This window comes from Hirundo rustica, chromosome 5 (genome assembly GCF_015227805.2).
Source record: "Hirundo rustica isolate bHirRus1 chromosome 5, bHirRus1.pri.v3, whole genome shotgun sequence".
In the NCBI taxonomy this organism is placed as follows: domain Eukaryota; kingdom Metazoa; phylum Chordata; class Aves; order Passeriformes; family Hirundinidae; genus Hirundo; species Hirundo rustica.
The window spans coordinates 2,249,482-2,268,155 of NC_053454.1; the positions used below are offsets into that span (position 1 = coordinate 2,249,482).

General features: G+C 48.1%; 1 protein-coding gene across 1 annotated transcript in view; it reads left to right on the forward strand.

Annotated features, from left to right (window-relative positions):
* The first annotated feature begins 7,558 nt into the window (after positions 1–7,558).
* SMOX (spermine oxidase) overlaps positions 7,559–18,674 on the forward strand; it is a 49,238-nt gene continuing 38,122 nt past the window's right edge. Inside the window, exon 1 of the mRNA XM_040064863.2 lies at positions 7,559–7,697. The gene's annotated coding sequence lies outside the window, so the exon portion shown is untranslated. The remainder of the gene's footprint in view (positions 7,698–18,674) is intronic.

Sequence of the window (18,674 nt, forward strand, 5' to 3'; positions counted from 1 at the left end):
CTCACTTGACTCCCCTGTTATTAAAATAAAATGTGAAAGAACAAATAGATATATTGCGAGTCGTGGAAGGGCAAAAATGCTATCTGGGTGTATTTTGTATCCAAAATACGCATCCCTATGTAAAGAAGAAGTGGGGTTTTTTCAGCTTTTTCAGATGGATTGCTGTTCTTTGGGATTAGTTCTGCTGGCAGGGTTGTGTCTTCACACACAGAACTTGGAGCTGAGTGTAAAAGAACCCCCTGCAGCTCAGCAGTTGTCGTATTACGTCCGTGAGCCGGTCATACACAACACTTGCTCCCCAGGCCCCCTGGCACTGCTTTCCTGGCTGCCTGTGGCCGTACCCGAGCCCGTGTTCTTTATTGCACCTCTCAGGCCGTTCCTTCAGAGCTTTCCTCTCCGCCCCAGGAGCGTTTCTGCGCCTCGTTTTGCGCGGGTTTTTACGAGGGTTTATCTTTAAGACCTGCCACTCGGAGAGGCGGCAGGTTATCCGTGGGGCAAGGCTATTTTTAGGGAGCGCAGTGCCAGGATGGCTCACAGCTCTTGGCAGCCAACACGTGCGGAGCACAAAGGCGGCCTCTGTGCTGAGGCCTGCGCAGCTCGGCACCCTCAGGAGCTGGGAGCCAGGCACGGGCAGCGAGCAGGGCACGGCAGGAAAACGGAGCTGCTCTGGGCAGGGACAAGGGCTGAGAGCTGCGAGGAGGATGCTGTGGGCACCGCGCTGCCAAGGCAGAGCAGGGGAGGCAGGGGCCGCAGAGACCGGGATGGAAACGGGAGAGGTTCTCAGGATCATTCTCCGGCTTTTGCAGGTATCAGCTCCCAGCTTTTGAAGGGAAATATCCAAACTAGTAATATAATGCCTGGAAGAGAGAGATATATTATCTGAAACACCTGGAGTGCTGGAGATCCAAAATGGGACTAGTTTGCATTTTTCCACCGTGCTTTCCTCTACCTGCTGCGAGATAAAGGCGGGAGCTGTGCTGCTGTCAGCGGCAAAGCCTCCTCCCAGATTTCCACATTCAAACCTGTTCCTTTGCACATGCCAAATTTTCATTTCCTGGATTCTTTTTGTGTTTGGAATAGCTGAAGTGATTGTGGTTTCACTCGACCTGTGCTGAATTGGCGGCAAATGTGTGTAAATGTTCATCACTGCTTTCACATGAAGGCATGCTGGGTGAGATAAGACTGGATCCCCCGGGAATAACTCGTGAAGGATGTGCTAGAGGTGCACACAATAGTGATAAGCTGCTGAGAATCCAGCTGTTCACTGTGTCACACAATATGAGGACGTGAGGGCATTGAGGGCTGGAGAACCTCTCCAACGAGGAAAGGCTGAGAGAGCTAGAGGAGTTCAGCCTGGAGAAGTCTCCAATGAGAACTTAGAGCCCCTGAGGGGCTCCAGGAGAGCTGGAGAGGGACTTTGGACAAGGGCATGGAGTGACAGGACAAGGGGAATGGCTTCCCACTGTCAGAGAGCAGGGCTAGATGGGATTTTGGGGAGGAATTCTTCCCTGTGAGGGTGCTGAGGTGCCCAGAGAAGCTGTGGCTGCCCCTGGATCCCTGGAAGTGTCCAAGTGTCCAAGGCTGCACAGGGCTTGGAGTCACCTGGGCGAGTGGAAGCTGTTCTTGACCATGCCAGGGGATTGAAACAGGATGATCTTTCAGGTCCCTACCATCCCAAACCACTCCATGAATCTGTGATTCTATGATGAATGGAAATAGCCAGCTGCATGCTAATCAAAGGATGTGCCACTGATACTATTCCTTGATTCATTGTCAATATTTACCTGAAGAGAGCAGACCAGCACATGGAAACAAAACCCAAAGAAAGTTATTAAATACAGAGGAACCCTGTGTACCCCACAACATTCCTGACAGAAAATAACCGGGAGCTGAGAGTGGTGAGTCCTGTGCTCCCACTTGTGGAGACTCAGGTTGTCCCCTGGCCAGCACACAGGTGTGTGGAGAAGACAGTGTTGCTTTTTAATCTGCTTTCTGCCTGTGCTCCAGGGAAAGCACTTCTAAATTTCCTCATCCAAATGAAACCAAAAGAGCACTTTAGGTACAAGAACTCACAGAAATGGAATCACAAAGGATTTTTAAGTTTAGCAGAGAGAAAATTGTAAGGGTAAGTAATCGGGACTTGAAGCTTGACAGATGTAATCCAGCAAGAGCAGCACATTTCAAGCTTTTGGGGTGTGTACTTGCTACTCCAATTTATTGAGGCTTGCAAAGGATCTTCCACACATGGATTTTTTCCACAGTTGTTGAGACTGGATACTTTTCTCAGCAGCTATATCTTTCCAGAAATCCCTGTAGGAAAGTGTCAAAGCCTGCAGGTCTCAGGACATTAAAAGAAATTAGTCCTTGAGCAGTCTCATTCCAGAAATCACCTTCCTAGAAGGGAATAAGGATGAACAAACATGGGAGGGGAGTTTCTTCTTCTCACCGGGACTAGTTTTATTTCTAACCACAAAGGTGAGCTGGATGGTTGTTCTGTGTCCATATTGTTCATCATCATGGAAATATTTATGAGAGAGCTCCCTGTCACTTGGACAGCCTGTCAAACGATGACTGAATAGCAAAGGTCATTGTTACTCATTCCCATGAACTGCTGCAGCTACACTGGGATGACTGGAAGGTCACAGGGGCTTTTTTAGCAAAGGGCAGACTCTCCGAAGTGACTTTTGGAACTGCCTGTAGCCTGAATTTACTTTCAAAGGGAAGCTGCTGGGCTTTCAGGTTCCCTTTGTAGTCTTGGCAAAATCTTTTATTGACTTGTTGTCAGGGGATTGTGAGGAAAAGGGGAAAAACACCCACAAGAGGTGATAGTGTTTGATCTCTGTCCTTCCTCGTTGTGCCTGTGCCTTGATTCAGATAAAATTTCTGGTGGGACTTTTTATTTATGTTAGAATGCTTCTGTCTCCTGCACCGGACGTGGGTTTGGTTTTTCTCCTGGGAATGTATGTTTTTGTTTGAGTGCTCAAGTGTTCCTCAAGTGGGTGAATGAATCATGGAAATTCCGTATTATGGACGGATGGAAAGATAATAAAGCATTATATGTGGGCTCTCCTGGTAAGTTTGCTTTGCCTACTTTGCAGGTAAAAGGGATTAGTCTTTCTCTAGTAAACAAACAGTGTAGAGGATGGAAAAGCCAGCTGGGCTTGTTTGGAGTTGCTGTAGTTATTTAACACAGGTATTTTTTTCAGACTGTACGTGGTGTCCTGCTTGGGGGAACACAAGCAGCTTTGTCATTGTGTGTCACCCTGCCCAGGGCAGGAGCCAAAATCAGTACTCAGGTACCCTTAGTATAATAATTCCTGGGTTAGAAAACTGGAAGCCCCTCTTCTGACTTATGTATTTTCTGTTTGAGTTATATTTTAACTTCATGAGGATCCTGCCAGATGTCTGTGCATGAGTGGATCACCCAAAAACTTGAGCCAAGCTCGTGAGGTCTTTTAACTGCAGACACACCCCTAATGCCAAAGCCAAATCTTGGCAAGGGTGGGCAACCTCTGAAGCACAGCACATCCTGTGGCTCATATGAGGGGTCTTTGTATTGAGATTCCTGACTTCAAGCAGATAACAGCACTTTTCCCAACATTTCTAAAGCTGATGATGAAAAATGCTGGGCAACAAAAGTAAAAGGCAAAACCCTTTTATGCTAAACATCAGGAATGTTGTGTTTTGGAGCACAGAGGGGTACTCTGTGCTGCCTGTTTTTATTTATTTGCCACTCCTGCTCTCTTTTTCAGCCAGCTGGATCCTTATCTTCCTAAAGAAAGCTTCATGCCAGGCTTAATGCTCATCTCACCTGACAGTTCTAGGAATGAGGCATTATGCTGGTCAATAGGAATCTAAAGAACAATCACTTAATGGCTTCAAGTCATTATTTTATTTGGCAGAAAATAAAATAAAAGCAGAATCAGTCAATCCAATAGATTTCCTTGGCCAGACTTCAAACATGCCCAAACCCAGAAATACAGCCTCACAGAGTGCCCAGGCATCCTCCCACCCTCCATGTGCCCACCATGAGCTCCCCTGAATTGTTTGCTAGAATTCCTTCCCCATCTGAAGGTGTGTGTTGAGGGACACGAGACCTGAGCTATTTCTGTGGTGCAAAAAACCCTTCCAGAAAGAGACCTTCCGGGCAGTCATATGCTTTCCTTTCTTCACGTCAATTACATCTCTGGATTGCAGCTCTGGGCAATCTTTTCAGGTGTGTTGCACAAGGTCTTTCTCCTCCCTAGCTTCTGGGTTAGGCTCTCCAGACTTTTACCGTTTGCTTTACATTTCAGTCATAAACCTGTCCTTCACTAGTGCTTCCCAGGAAAGATGCTTTATTCACTGTGCCGTCTGCTCAGAGAAAACAAATGTCAAAAGCACAAAAAGTGCTGATTTTAGGATTTCATCAAATTTCCTTGAGACTACTGTCTGCACAGGGCACCAGCCTCAGTCATATCTATCAATTTCTCTTCCTTAATGCATCAAACACTGTATTAAACATGGGCTTGCAAGATATTTTAGCTTTATTTTCCCACAGGTAACTGCATTTCTGTGTGCCCTCAAAACGCCTCACAAGCATTCCTAGGGTTTATGGCTAGGTGCTCTAGATTTGGCTCTGCTGCCTAATCTAAACTGGAGAAAGAGGGTAGAGCCCAGGGGACTCCTAATACCCAGAGCTTTCTAGATTTAGCTCAAATTCTTCACATTGCAGCCAGGCGAGTTCAGAGCTGGTGCAGCCCTGCAGCATGGTTGTTTATTTGCTGCGGAGGAAATAGAAGTGCCATTCAGTAGGAATTGGCTCACCAGCTTTCCCAGCTGCTGGATGACAAGCATCCCTCATGGTTCAGCTTCTCTGTGGGTACAGGGGGCACCAGTCTGTCCTTCGTGGCTCCTCTTTGGCTACAAACAAACACGGCCTGGATTTGAGGCAGCCCTGAGGGGCAGGTGTTGCTCTGTGAGATGCTGAGAACTCCAGGCAGGAAATCCTGGCTTCCCCTCCATCCTCTGCAGATAAGTATCTCCAAGCTGGACCATCAAACTGTCCCTATTTCCTTATCACCTCTAACTTTGTCCGCGCTGGTGGGAAAGGCTGCACTTTCCAGCCTTGCTGCCAATTCCTCTCTTTCCAGATATAGCTGGTTAGAAAAGGGATATGGATCATTTCCCTGAAGTCCTTTAATTTCAAAGCTCTGCTTCCATCTGTAGGCTTGGTGGAGACCCAGTGCTGAGGCTGAGGCATGTGTGGGAGGGCAGAGCCCACCACCAGGCACAGGCTGGTTCCTGGGGTGTGCTGGGTGGAGACAGCCACTCCATGGCTGGCAGGCTCACAAACCCCATCCCAAACAGCGTGTGGCCGTAGAATCATAGAATATTCTGAGCTGGAAGGGACCCACAAGGATTAACCAGTCCAATTTCTGGCTCCTCTGGCATGACAACCCCAACAATCCCACCCTATCCCTGAGAGCATTTCCAAACTCTCCTGGAGCTCTGGCAGCCTCGGGGCCGTGCCCATTCCCTGGGGAGCCTGGGCAGTGCCCAGCACCCTCTGGGGGAAGAACCTTTTCCAAATACCCAACTAAATTCCTCCTGGAATGCCTTCATGCCATTTTCTTGGTTCCCGTCAGTGGTAACCGGAGAGCAGACATTGGAGCTGCCCCTCTACTTTCCTTCCTAAGGAAGCTGCAGACCACAGTGAGGCCTCTCTTCAGTCTCCAGCTGAACAAACTAAAGGACCTCAATCCCCTCTTGTAAGGCTTTCCCTCTAGACCCTTCCCCAGTTTCATGCTCCTTTGGATGCTCTCTAATAGCTTTGTATCCTTCTTGCATTGTCCCTTATCCTGTACTGGTTGTCAAACATTACAGTGGCTTAAGCATCTGGGTACTTCGAGGGGCTTTGAAGGGTTTTAAGTCCTGTGGTGATGGTAGCACTGAAGAGCAGTCAGGGAAGCTCAAGGTCTGGAGTAAAACAGCCTGCAAGCATTGCATATATGAAATTGAAAAGCTCGCACAGTTGTCTGATATCTGATAGAAGCTGGGAACCCCAAATCCATGTTATTCTTGCTGTTTTCCCCAGATGTTTTGGCTGGCTCAGCAACCTCAGCCCAGCCATGCAGGTGCAAACCTCTGGCAGGTGGCTGAGTGTGTTTTATAAACCTTAAAATGCTCGAAGGCAGAGTGCAGACATGACTGATTTCCATCCAAGGCACAGTCTTTCCTCCAGACTTTCCCTCCAGGCATCCAAAAGCAATTCCAGCCAGCGTTTAATGGGAAGGCTGCGGGATGTCTGAGTGTTCCAGCTCCATGGCAGACCTGCATCCCATGAGTTACACGTTGCTCAATCCTGGTCACAAACTTTTTCTGGAAAGAAGCTGTAATTTAATAAAACACGCGTTTATGGGGCTGCTGCTTGGAGAGGAGACTTTTACCTTGCAGCTGCATGAAAGGCATCAGATTCAGAAGGAACAGGGACATCTTCCCTTTGCTTTAGGGCTTTGAGTGCCATCTCACAAATTGTGACACTGGAACTAGATTTTTTGGCTTTCCCCTCCATTTGGAAGAAGCCTCCATGGCACAGGCTCTGTGCCCAGAGACACTTAAGAGTATTCTTATTATATACAGAATTGCAGAGTGGTTTGGGCTGGAAGGAACATTAAAGATCACTCAGTTCCAACCCCCTGCCATGGCCAGGGATGCCTTCCATTAGACCAAATTGCTTAGGGCTTTGTCCAAACTGGTCTTGATTATTTCCCAGGATGGGGTGCCCAATATACATTTTGTGCAAACACACACACACAGTTTTTTATAAACATATATATGTATATTATAGTATATATATTCTATATTATGTATTATGTATTCATATATTTGCATTGCATATACATTATATATTATAGTGTGTGTACACATATATGTTGGGGAAGGTCCTTTGCTAGCTTCTAGGGGTCTTCAAGCCGAATAAAATCTAAAGCTACGCCTATTTTTGATTTTCTGTATCTTCTTTTTTTTCAGTATGGGACATTGCGTGAATGCTGATATCAGTGAGTGGCAGAAACCAGATGGTTTCTGAGAGATAAGGAAGTGCGATGGTGTTCGGGTAGGGTTGTGGTGGGTTGTGTTTTTCTGGTCCACAGGCTGGGCTTTAATTGTGAGGTAGACTCCGATGAGATTAATTTCATTGTCTGGACAGGATTAGGAAAAAAAAATAAAAAAAATTGTTCAGGAATGAAGTTATTTTCCACGCTGGGTCGGCTCTGTAGTTTGGTGAACGCCCCGGAGCAGCGGTATCAAAGCAGCCTTGAAGTACAGCGGCAACCGAAAACGGTGAAAAAGACCCGTCCCGCTTAGGAAGAAAATTAGGATTCATATGCTTGTTTCACCAAATAGCCGCCCATATCCTTAGAGTTTCACGTTCAGGCCGCCCAAGCTCACGAGCGGGGCGGAGGAAGCGGCGTAGAAGGCGGAGGCGGAGAAGGGGAAAGAGGAGGAGGCGGAGGCGGGGGATGCTCGAGGCGGAGCCGGGGCGGGCCGCAGGGGAGGCGGCTGGAAAACAGGCAGGCGCTGGTTCTCGGCCCGCAGTGCCCGCAGCCGCCGCTCAGCCGCGCCGGGAGCCGCTCAGCCGCGGGAGGCAGCGAGGCGAGAGCCGGGCGGGCGCCCCGACCCCGACAGTCCCCTCCGGCACCGCACCGCACAGAGAGGTACGCGGCGGGCGGCGGCCCCGGTCCCCTCGGAGCGTCCCCTCGCGGGGTCCCCTCGGCCCCCTCAGCCGGCACCTGCGGCGGGAGGGCCGGTGCCGCCTCGGCGGGGCTGCCCGGCTCCGTCCCCGCACAGAGCGCCCGGGCAGCGGCGGGGAGAGGGCGGGGGCTTTGTCTGGGGGCACAGAGCCGGGACCTGTCCCACACGCCCACCTCGCCAAGCCGCTGGAGGGGTCGTTCCTGTGCCCCGTCCCACACAGCTGCCCGAGGGGGTCGTTCCCTGTGCCCTGTCCCACACACCGCCCTGAGGGTTCAGCCCTGTGCCCCGTCCCACACAGCTGCCCGAGGGGTCGTTCCTGTGCCCCGTCCCACACAGCTGCCCGAGGGGGTCGTTCCCTGTGCGCCAACCCACACCGCTGCCCATGGGGTCCTTCCCTGTGCCCTGTCCCACACACCGCCCTGAGGGTTCAGCCCTGTGCCCCGTCCCACACAGCTGCCCGAGGGGCCGTTCCCTGTGCCCCGTCCCACACAGCTGCCCGAGGGGGTCCTTCCCTGTGCCCCATCCCACACACCACCCTGTGGGTTCAGTCCTGTGCCTCGTCCCCACACAGCTGCCCGAGGGGCCGTTCTCAGTGCCCCATCCCCACACAGCTGCCCGAGGGGGTCCTTCCCTGTGCCCCGTCCCCACACAGCTGCTAGAGGGGGTCGTTCCCCGTGCCTTGTCCCACACACCGCCCTGAGGGTTCAGCCCCGTGCCCCATCCCACAGTCCCACCTCCCCAAACTCCTCCGGGGACACATTCGCTGTCCCCCGTCCCACACCTCCTAAACCACCCTAGGAATTTGCTGACCCTCGTTCCTCCGCCCCTTGACGCCCCAACCCAGGCAGGTGCTGAGCAGGTGTCATCCCGACCGCTTTATATGGGGACCGTGGGAGAAAGGATCGCTCTCTCGGCTCGGGGCAGAACACGCACGGTTGTGTTGGGGTTTTGGGGTGGTTTGGGTGTTATTTTTCCCCTCCCGTGTGTTGATGTCAGTGTGTCTCCCCGCATCTGACCCGAGTCCGCGCCTGCCTGCGCATTCCCCGCCTCGGCGTTGCCGGTGATGACACCAAGAGGAGAGGTTAAGTGGGGAAGTCAGCGTGGTGGGGATGTGAATGACGAGCGGCGAGGGCTCACTCCCAGCTTGTTTGTGTTTCTGGTGTTTTCGTGTTTATACAAAGCTGTTACAATACTGGGGGCTTGGCGGTTCGCACCGATCTGGCGTTTTCAGCCGAATCCATCGACTTCCGCGGGATTGCTCTGTCTTTGAGATCGGTGTGGTAGATGAGGGATTGGTCCTGAATGCCGGGTAGTAAAATGCACAAAGCCAATTGTCAGTTTCTGAAACTGACCTCAAAACGAACATTTACATTCTCAACCCCATACACAGAGCTACTCTGCTGCATCCTTGCTTTGCTCATCCCCAAATGTGCTTTTCATGCTGTCTCAAATCTGGTGCTGGGACCAGCTGTAATTGCCTGATATTTTAGATGTAAACACAAGCTTTACATAAAAGTGAAACCATATGTATCACCTAACACATGTCCACTCAGTGATCCTGCACAAACAAAGTCGAGCCTGGAGCCCTGTCCTTAGCTCACCCTGTTGTTCCACTTTTCCTGTAGCCTGTACGATGCAGCCCTGTTCCCGGAGTTACCAGACAGGTTTAGTGGAGAGCAAGAAATCAACCCAGGAGCATTTCTGTGTGTTGTGCAAGAATGTTGTTATGTTCTCAGTTCTTTACAGATGTTGTTTTATTGACTTAGTGATAACATTTTGCTCTCCTAGGTCCTTTTCCCTTTCCAGATTGTTAGGCCAGCACTTACTAATCTTTTATGGCACTACTGTGGAACAGATGTACCGTGTTTTTTAAGGAGTAGCAAGCTCTGTGGTTTCAGCTGGCTTTGCCTCTAAAAAAACCCCGCAGTGCCTTTCCCTCGTGCCGCTGTTGTGGAGTGGGTAGCCGGACGAGGAAGCCTGTTTGGATGACTACTGAGCTGGCAAAAATGCAACAGGCTTGGTCTGACTCACTGCCTGGATCCAAATCATTGTGTGGCTGATCAAATGTTTACCTGGACTCCTTTGGGTCTGGAGCAGCATCCAGCTGGTATTTTGGCTAAGCTGTGTGTGGAAAGGGGAGTAGAGGTCTGAGGCTTTAAGTGCTGAGAACACTGGCTGATGTTGGGTGCTGTGGTCGTTCATCCTTCTCCATCTGTCAGCTCCCTGGAATAGCGGCTCTGGAGCTGTTCCGCTTTGTGCCACGCTCCCCTGAAACGCTGGGGTGTGCGGCTGGAACACCGCAAACATGCTGCATGTGTCCTGGGATCCCGTGTCCTCGGCCCTGCTGGTGCTGCATGCACTCAAACCCCATTGTGTCTCTCCCACCAAAGTGTCACGAGGTAGCTGTGGTGTCTCTGGAAGTCAGTGTTTTACTGGGATGGAGGAATCTCAGTTGGCTTGGTAGTACTGCAGGGGTTGATGTAGAGTTTGGAGAACTCTGTCAAGTTGTTGATGTTCCTTACAAACAGCAGATGTGGTGCTTTCTGGGCTCCCTACAGCATCTAAGAGGTGTGATGGTGCTTTTATTGACCTCCACCTTAGGCGAGTAGTGTAATCTTCTGTCAGACCCCTCCCCATTTCTGCCTCAGGGGCTTGGAAGAATATTCCTGCATCTCGCTGCGAGCCTCAGGAGTGTATCTGCTTGTCTCTCGACCCCACTTCCATAATTTCATGTTTTCTGTTCCTGCCATCTCAGTGAAAAGTAATCCCTTCTAATCAAATCCAATTAAATTCCTGCTGACCCAAGTGAGTATCTAAGGAAAATTGTGATGCTGACTTCTGAAGTATTTTGGAATTATTTTGTATGACTGGGTTATACAAAATGGAGAAATTATTTTCTATGGGTTTTTTCACAAGTATTAAAACACAGCCTGCTGTGTTTCACAAATCTCACCGCTGTCTCCTTTTCTCAGTAATTGTAATTAACAGAGCAGAAAATGGAAAAATGTAGAAATATCCTTTCCCACTGGCCACAAACATTACTCCTCTCCAGAAGTTAATGAAGTCAAGTCTATGGAAATTAAATAACTGATTTTTTTTAGTTCTGTTAGTGAGCTAAAACATTGTGTCAGAGTGGTAAATAATGAATAAAAGAGCTGTAAAGAACTCCTCTTGGAATTGATGTGGGTGAAGAGTGGATTTGAACTCTTCTTTCTCTGAACTGTCTAAACCTCTGGCTTTAAGATGTGGCTGAGGGATCTGTCCTGCTCTGCTTGCATGCAAAAACTGATCTAAGGACAGCAGTAATGTGGGAGAAAGATGGTAACCCACCATGAGAATAGGGAATAGGAACATAACCATGAAAAAAAAATCCCAAATGCAACCAATTAATCAAATTATGGAACCCTAAGACACAAGTAGGTTGCAAGTGACACTTCAAAACCACTTTTATGGCATTTCTAGACTGTGTTATTATCTTTGCTATCATTCCTGTTGAGAGAACATAAAAATTTTCATCTACAGTAATTTTGTGTCCCATTTTCATTGGCTCTGTTGCTGTGTTGGCTTTGCTGTGTCTGGGCATTCCGTGCTCTGTGTTGAGGGCACATGGGTGTGTGCAGTGTAATAAATCTTGAGTTTACAGGAGTCACCGTGGAAATCGATTGAAATTTTTTTTTTTTTTTATTCTAATATTTCAGTGGTTTCTTCTTGTTTTAACAAAAAAATTCCAGAAATACTGCAGGGTAGGAATATGAACCACTTGGAAAATAAATTTTCGTGGCGACTCCAGTTACCACCATGAGCATGGGTGGCACCTGAAGAGTGCCTTGGCGTGGTGCAGGTGTTTCATGTGGTGTGTGGCTCTGCTCTGGAGAGTGGCTTTAGAGGAACCTTAGTTTGAGGTCCTATTTTTGTGTTTCCACGAAAACCAGTGCCCTTGGGGGCCCCTGGGATTGGGCTGGAAGAACAGTGCAGGTGGGTGGCTGAGAGAGCTGAGTCCACCTGGAGAACAGAAAGCTCTGGAGATACCTTTGACCACCTTCCAGTGCCTAAAGGGGCTCCAACAGAGCTGGAGAGGGATTTTGGATAAGAGCCTGGAGTGACAGGAGGATGAGAGGGAATGGCTTCCCACTGACAGAGGGGACTTTCAGATCAGATACTAGGAAGGAGTTCTTTAGTCACTCAGTGATGAAGCCCCAGCACAGGAGCAGTGGTTGCCCCATCCCCGAAAGTGTCCAAGGCCAGGTCGGACAGGGCATGGAGCAGCTTGGGACAGTGGAATGTATTCTTGCCTGTGGCAGGGGGTGGAGATGAGATGTTCTTTAATGTCTCTTCCAACCCAAACCATTCTGTGATTGAGCCAGCAGCCCTGAGCTGTGGATAACACGGCACACAGGGATCTTATAACAATGTATTTGCTGTCTGAACCCGACAGCGGCATGGCAAGGATGCTAGCTCTGGGAGATGTGCTCTATATTCCGGTGACCTTTTCCTCTGGAAATCTTTAAATGCAGCAAATGTGGTGGTGTTAGGTGAATTTTAATCACGCCCGTGGTTTTGAGTGCAGTTTTGGTGTTATTTTTCATGAGGACTCGAAGTTTTTGTTTTGTGACATGTTGGGCCCAGGGCTGTGAGATTGCAGGGATGGGATGGAAGTTGTAAGGATGCAGCAGGGAGTGGTTTGGCTCTGCGTTGCTCTGAAGTTGATGAGCTCAGCAGCAGGAACGTAATGCAAGAGGGGTCAAAAAGCCCCTCCCTGCTTTTCCTGCTGGAGTTTGATCCCTGAGCTATTCTTGGGGAGTTCTCTGCTACCAGGCCCTGCTTTAAAGTCTCGGTTAAACAAGGCACTTATTGTTGTTGCTCTCTAATTCCAAGTGATGGTGGCTGGCAGCCTGCAGGGTCTGAGGGAGACAGATTTTGCAGCCCCAGAGTAGAGATTTACACAGGGTTGTTGTTGGATATTCCCTCTTTGGGGCAGTTTAACACATCATGCTCTGAGACCACGTTTCTCTCATTTCCTGGAGTAGAAGAATGGGGGGAGCACTGGGGGCCACAGAACAGATCAGTGCCAGAAAGGGAATGAGATGTCAGCTGTGGAGGGTCCTAAAGAGCTGAACTGATGAAACCCAGACAATTTCAGCTTGTGGGGAATTTTTGGTTGGGTAACTTACATTTATTTTATCCAATAGGCCTTTTAAGAGCTGCAAAGCCTTTATAATGGCTTGAAAAGTTCATTTAATTCCACTTTTTGTGTGTGTGTGTGTACTTACTGAGTTCAAAGGCAGGAACTACCTTTTAAGAAATAAGAAAATATTTGTTTTCCTGGCTGATGAAGTAGAAAACGAAATGGATGTAGATAACTTCTGAAGAATGGATACTTAGTTATTCATTTCTTCACCGTTCATTATTCTTCATAATGTCAGATTTTCCTTTAGTGTGTCCTCTAGATTGAGCTGAGTGGCATGGAATAGCGTAGCTTGCTGGCAGGCTTGGAATGACTGAAACATTGGACGGGATATGGTGATGTTTGCTCACTTTGAGAAGGGAAAAAAAGCATGTTGGTTTTAGATCATTTGTGTCGTGGAGTACTTACTCAAGCTCCCTTGCAGCTGATGTAGGCAGAAAATGCCTTGTGCTAAGTGAAGCAGCTAGTCCTAGCCTATCCCTAAACTGAGAATTGCATAGGAAAGGAGGAGTTTCTATTCCTTTATAAGAGTTGGTTCAGTTAAATTAATTTTTCAGGGCAGGCGAGGAATGGATTTTCTCCCAAAGAGGTTGCACAGGTGCAACATTCAAGCGTGCTCACCTGATGTTTCTGTTGGAGGAGTATTTAGTCTGAAACTGAATTAAAAATTCTCCTGTCCCATGGGATGCGTGTTCCAGGATATCAATGTAACCTCCTGCTTTGATCTCCAGTCTTCTTCTAATGGGATTTTCTTTTTTGAAATCAGTCACTGTTGTGATCCCAGAGGACTCTGCCAGGAAGATGTGCCTGGTAATCTTCTGGTTGCACTCCTGAAGCTCACGGACCCTTTGGGAAAGCCTGGCAAGCTGGCACGAGGGTTGTTTTGCAAGAGCCTGGCTTTAGGAGTGGAGCTGCCCTGAGATGTTTTCTCTGAGCTGTCCTGTCTCCGACTGCTTGTTTCCTCTCTTGCATAACTCTTTTTCCAGCCGTCAGAGCACAGGCTGGCGGGTGACTTACACAGATTTAAGATGCTACTTCTAGGAAAAGGGGTCATCCTATTCCTGTGCATGTTCTATTGTGACCGTGGGTGTGAGATCTCGGTCAGGGAGCCCACACACCTGGCAGAAGATTATTATTTTTATGGGGTTATTTTTTTAGTTGGATCCAATCCCTGGCCTGTCCCATGACTGCTGCTGTCAGCACTGCACGTACAGTCAGGGCTGTCCTTTAAGGACAGTACAAACTGGGATCTTAAGTTTTCTGGGATTGCATAACTGTGCCCTCAGACGTGCCAGGGTGTACGGACAAACACACACACTTATGGTTATAGCTGGGATGTGCTCACAAAAACATTCACACATGTGAGCATTTCTCCCTGGCACCACGTCTGCCACCTTCCTCCCTTTCTGTTCCATAGACAGAGCTTGGAGCTTGACTTTGGATTTTCAAGAATGAGCCAAGAGGATTGTGGGGGGGGCATGCAAGGAAGCAAAAATTCTTAAAACTGCATTGATAGGTGAAGCTTTAACCCTGAGATAAAGGTTGGTACTTCCGAGTTTGCAGTTTACACTCTGCTGCTCGGATGCTCTGACCCCACGGGACGCTTGGTGCCATTCATTAATGCTTGCAGGAGCATAAAGTCCTCCCAGCAGACTAAATTAAATGTCCTTTTCTAATCGTGGGGAGCTCACACCATCGCTCCAGTGTCACAGTGGCATCTGGTGTCTCTGGGCTTTGAGAGAACTTGACAAAGGGCTGAGTGTGACCGCGGGCTTTGGAGTGAAGCACCGGGTCATTACTCTTTTTGTCCCCTGATTCCCTTGGGGTGGGATCCAGGGCTGTGTGGTGGGCAGCGATCCAGTCCTGAAAATCTTACACATGAAAATATTCCAGGGAGGAACAGAAGAAAGGCCTAAAGAGAAAAAAGAGAGAACTGCTCAGACTGCAGGGTGAGAAGGGAATGGGGTAAATGGGATGGGCTTTGTCCTAGGGTGACTCTATGATGCTTGTATCCCCAATCGTCTGTTCTGTTTATGCTGTATATTTGCCCTAAACCAAGACAGGCTCCTGTTAACAACTGTCCCCATGTTGTGAGATGTGAGAGGGACTGTGTTGTTGGAAAAGCTATGCCTGGGAGCTCCTCTTCCCTTGTCTGTTCTGTGAGTCCAGCTCTTTGTGTTCTCCCTGTATTGCTCCTCCAGGAATGAAGGGAGAAGGTGCCATGTGGGAACAGGCAGCTGGTGCATGTGGGGGTCTTACAGTGTTTCTCCCATATATGATGGAAATATTAGGGAGGCTTGCGTGCTTTGGGGCTGCTGCTGACGTATTCTGTTGTCATATTTCTGTCACAAGCAAGGAGCTGCAGCACTGGAAGGGACCTTAAGTTGTCTAATCTGACCCTTGCCCAAGGCTGGGTCAGATCTGTCTAAACTTTCCCAGCAGATGTTTGTCCAAAGCAGTTGTTAAAAGCCTCCAGTGATGGACTTTCCTTATCCTCCCTGGGTAATCCTTGAAAGTCGGTCATTGTTCTTGCCATTACCGAGATTTTCCTAGTCTCTGACTTTGATGTCTGTGCAGCAGTTGGGAATTGCCGCCCTCTTGCCCTTTTGTTACTGTACAGAGCGAGCTGTTCAGTCCTCTGGAGCTGCCTTTGGGAATCTCTGGGCCGTGTCTTCCTTGAGCTGCAGGGTCCAAAACTTGCTTGGAGTGCTGTGTCTGGTACCTGCATGTACTGAGCCAACAAACACCATTTTGTGACTCTCAAGTAGACTTTTGGGGTATGATGAGTGCATTTTAGTTTTGGACAGAGCACTGGTGAAGTGTTTTGTCATGGAAGGTTTTATTATGGCTTTGTCTCTTTATTACCAACTATAAAAACAGAGCACATGCTTTTCTTGCTCAAGTGCTCTCTTTTCCACAGGGATGTGTTCTGTATCTCTGACTGTTCCAGAATAATTCCTCCCTGTTGTAAGGTGAAGGAAGTCCTTGCCAGCTGCCCTGACCAAGGCTTTCCCCATGATTAGCTCGATTACAGCTCAGCCATTGTGCTTTCCTGCTCTGACCTGCCAGCTGTAGCTTAGGAGTGACCTTCCCTTCTCCCTCCCTGCCGTGATTACACTCTGTGCATCTGATTTTGTACCTAATGTCCCTTTGTTCCCCTGAAGGATTCAGCTATTCATGCATTTCAAAAGCTGGTAAAAAGTGGATGTGAAGATTATTCTGAGAGGTAGCACTCAAATATAAAACATGCCAGAAAACAGATCAACCGGCACCAGAAGCACTATTTGCTAAGGTAAACTCATTCACTTTATTTTTTGGGGGGAAAAGCCCCAAAACTTGCCTGTGTGTATTGTTCCAGGCATTTTCTCTGGATCTATTAACACCTCTGTTATACCTTTCAGTGGGAGAGAGTAGGAAGTGTGTGTGAAAGGTTTGTCTGCACACAGAGAGCCTTTGTCCTGAGACAACTGAAGCAGCTCTCACTGAAGTGAAGGCTGGTCCGGACAGGTCTGAAACATCTTTTGGCATCGACTTGTGTTTATTTCTGTGGAAAGAGCAGGTAGGGAGGAGCAGTCTGGCTCTTTTTTTTGTTTGAACTATCAGTATGTATCTTTGAATTCATCAGTCTTCTTGCAGAGTTTTTGTATGATAACTTGTGTAATGTGAGTCCCCAGTTTCTCTTGTTCTCTTTCAGATTGCAGTGAAAGCTCTGGTGTTTCATTCCTTACTTTTTTTCTCTGTCAGTTGCAGACACTGGGATCTTTAGTTATGTGGAAGATATTTTATTGACAGCTTTAGGGTTTAAGTACTTGCTAGCACTGAAGAGATGTAGAATGATGTAGACTCTTGGGCAAAATTCCTTTTCCAGTGTTCCTTGATAAAGATTTCTTAGAACTGAAGAGTAAGTGAAGTGGGACAGGTAATTTGAGGCTCTCTTGTCTGACCTCCTGCTTCAGACAGGGTCAGGATCAAAGGTGGGTTTCTTGTGAACTTTTTTGGACCTCTTTTTAGTCAAGAGTGGCAGGTTAATGCCATGCTTACTGCTCTTGTGGTGAGGGATATTTTCTTGTCTGATCACTGATTACTGTCAGTATTTCCCATTGTTTCTTGTCCTTTTGGTTCTGCTGTCCAGTCTGCCACCATCTGCTCAGTAAACCTCAGTTAAGTAGTTGAAGACAGTAACTGGATCCCTCGCCAAACACCATTTCTTCTCCAAGTTCAACAACCCTCGTTCCCTTATTCCCTTCTCACATCAGGTGTTCCAATCTGTTGGCTGCTGCTTTTCCAGCTTAGTGATCTGAGCCTGTTTGAACCACAGAGTCATGGAATCACAGAATGGTTTGGGTTGGAAGGGACCATAAAGCTCATCCAGTCCCACCCCTTGCCATGGGCAGGGACACGTTCCACTATCCCAGGTTTCTCCAAGACCAGTCCAACCTGGCCTTGGACACTTCCAGGGATCCAAGGGCAGCCACAGCTTCTCTGGGCACCCTGTGCCAGGGCCTCCCTACCCTCACAGGGAAGGATTTCTTCCCTGTAGCCCATCTATCCCTGCCCTCTGTCAGTTTAAAGCTGTGTGCTTCACCCATCCAATCAGTATCTCCCCATTTTCTATGTTGATAAGCCCTGGATTCTTGTTCTTTCCACCCACATTGATGGCTGTTATCTTGTTTTCAGACAGAGATTCAAGACAGAGGGTTCGGTTCAAGGGAACCAAACTCTGAATTTTCCTGCTGGATTTGGAAGGAGAGGTCACCCTTCAGGCTGTGTCTTGCTTGCTTGCTTGCCTGCATAAGTCTGTTCTTAGGAGCATTTCTGGCTTAAATGGATCCAGCTAAACCTCACACCTGGTGTTTTTTAATTTTGTTGCTCTCCACAAGGTAGTCTCAGGTCTGCTGTTCCAAAAAGCATGGCAGTGAGCAGCTCAGGGCAGGACTTTGCAAGGCACAGCTGAGTGCGTTCCATGGCCCATCCCTTGGGCTTTGGCTTCATGCACCTGTGGGACGTTATTGAATGTCACCATTTTACCTTGAACCCTCAAAGAGCCTATTCTGAAGTCTTTCTGAATAGAGAGTTGCTCCCTGTTTTTGTATTTTACCTGGGGCTTCCCTTTCTTAATTATTTCCTGATGTTGATACAGTGCATGAAATCATTTAGAAATTGAAATCTGTATACCATGGTGCTTGCTAATCCTCCCAGCTGAATCATGTTTGGTTTATGGCCATACATTCCAGTCTTTCATCCTGACTAGTAATGAAAATATTGCACAGCTCTTATGCCTAGCTGGTCCCGCTTTCCAGTGCCCTCCCAATTAGATAACAAACCCTTGATAATTATGCTCCGAGGATGTTGACATGCAGCCATTTTATGGTGATTACATCTAATTAATGTTTTCTTAGGTGGATCTTATGAGAATGTCATGTGGAACCACGTCAGAGCTAATAAAGATTGCATTTCTGAATCTCTTTATCAGTCCTGTACATTTTTTCCTGATGATGTGCAGATCTTTTATTGCTCCATGGATTTCTGATGGTAGAAGGGACCATAAAGGTGATGAGTCCTGCCCCTGTGCACGCTGAAAGTTCAACGGAGCAAGTCACACCAGATTGATCAGGAGTTTTGTAACAGGACAGTTGTGACATGACAGCTCCAGGAGATCAAGAGGAAACAAACGTGATGTGTTTATGGATCCTAAACAAAATTAAACAATTACCTGAATCCAGTCTTCGGAGCAGCCTTTGAACGAATCCCAACC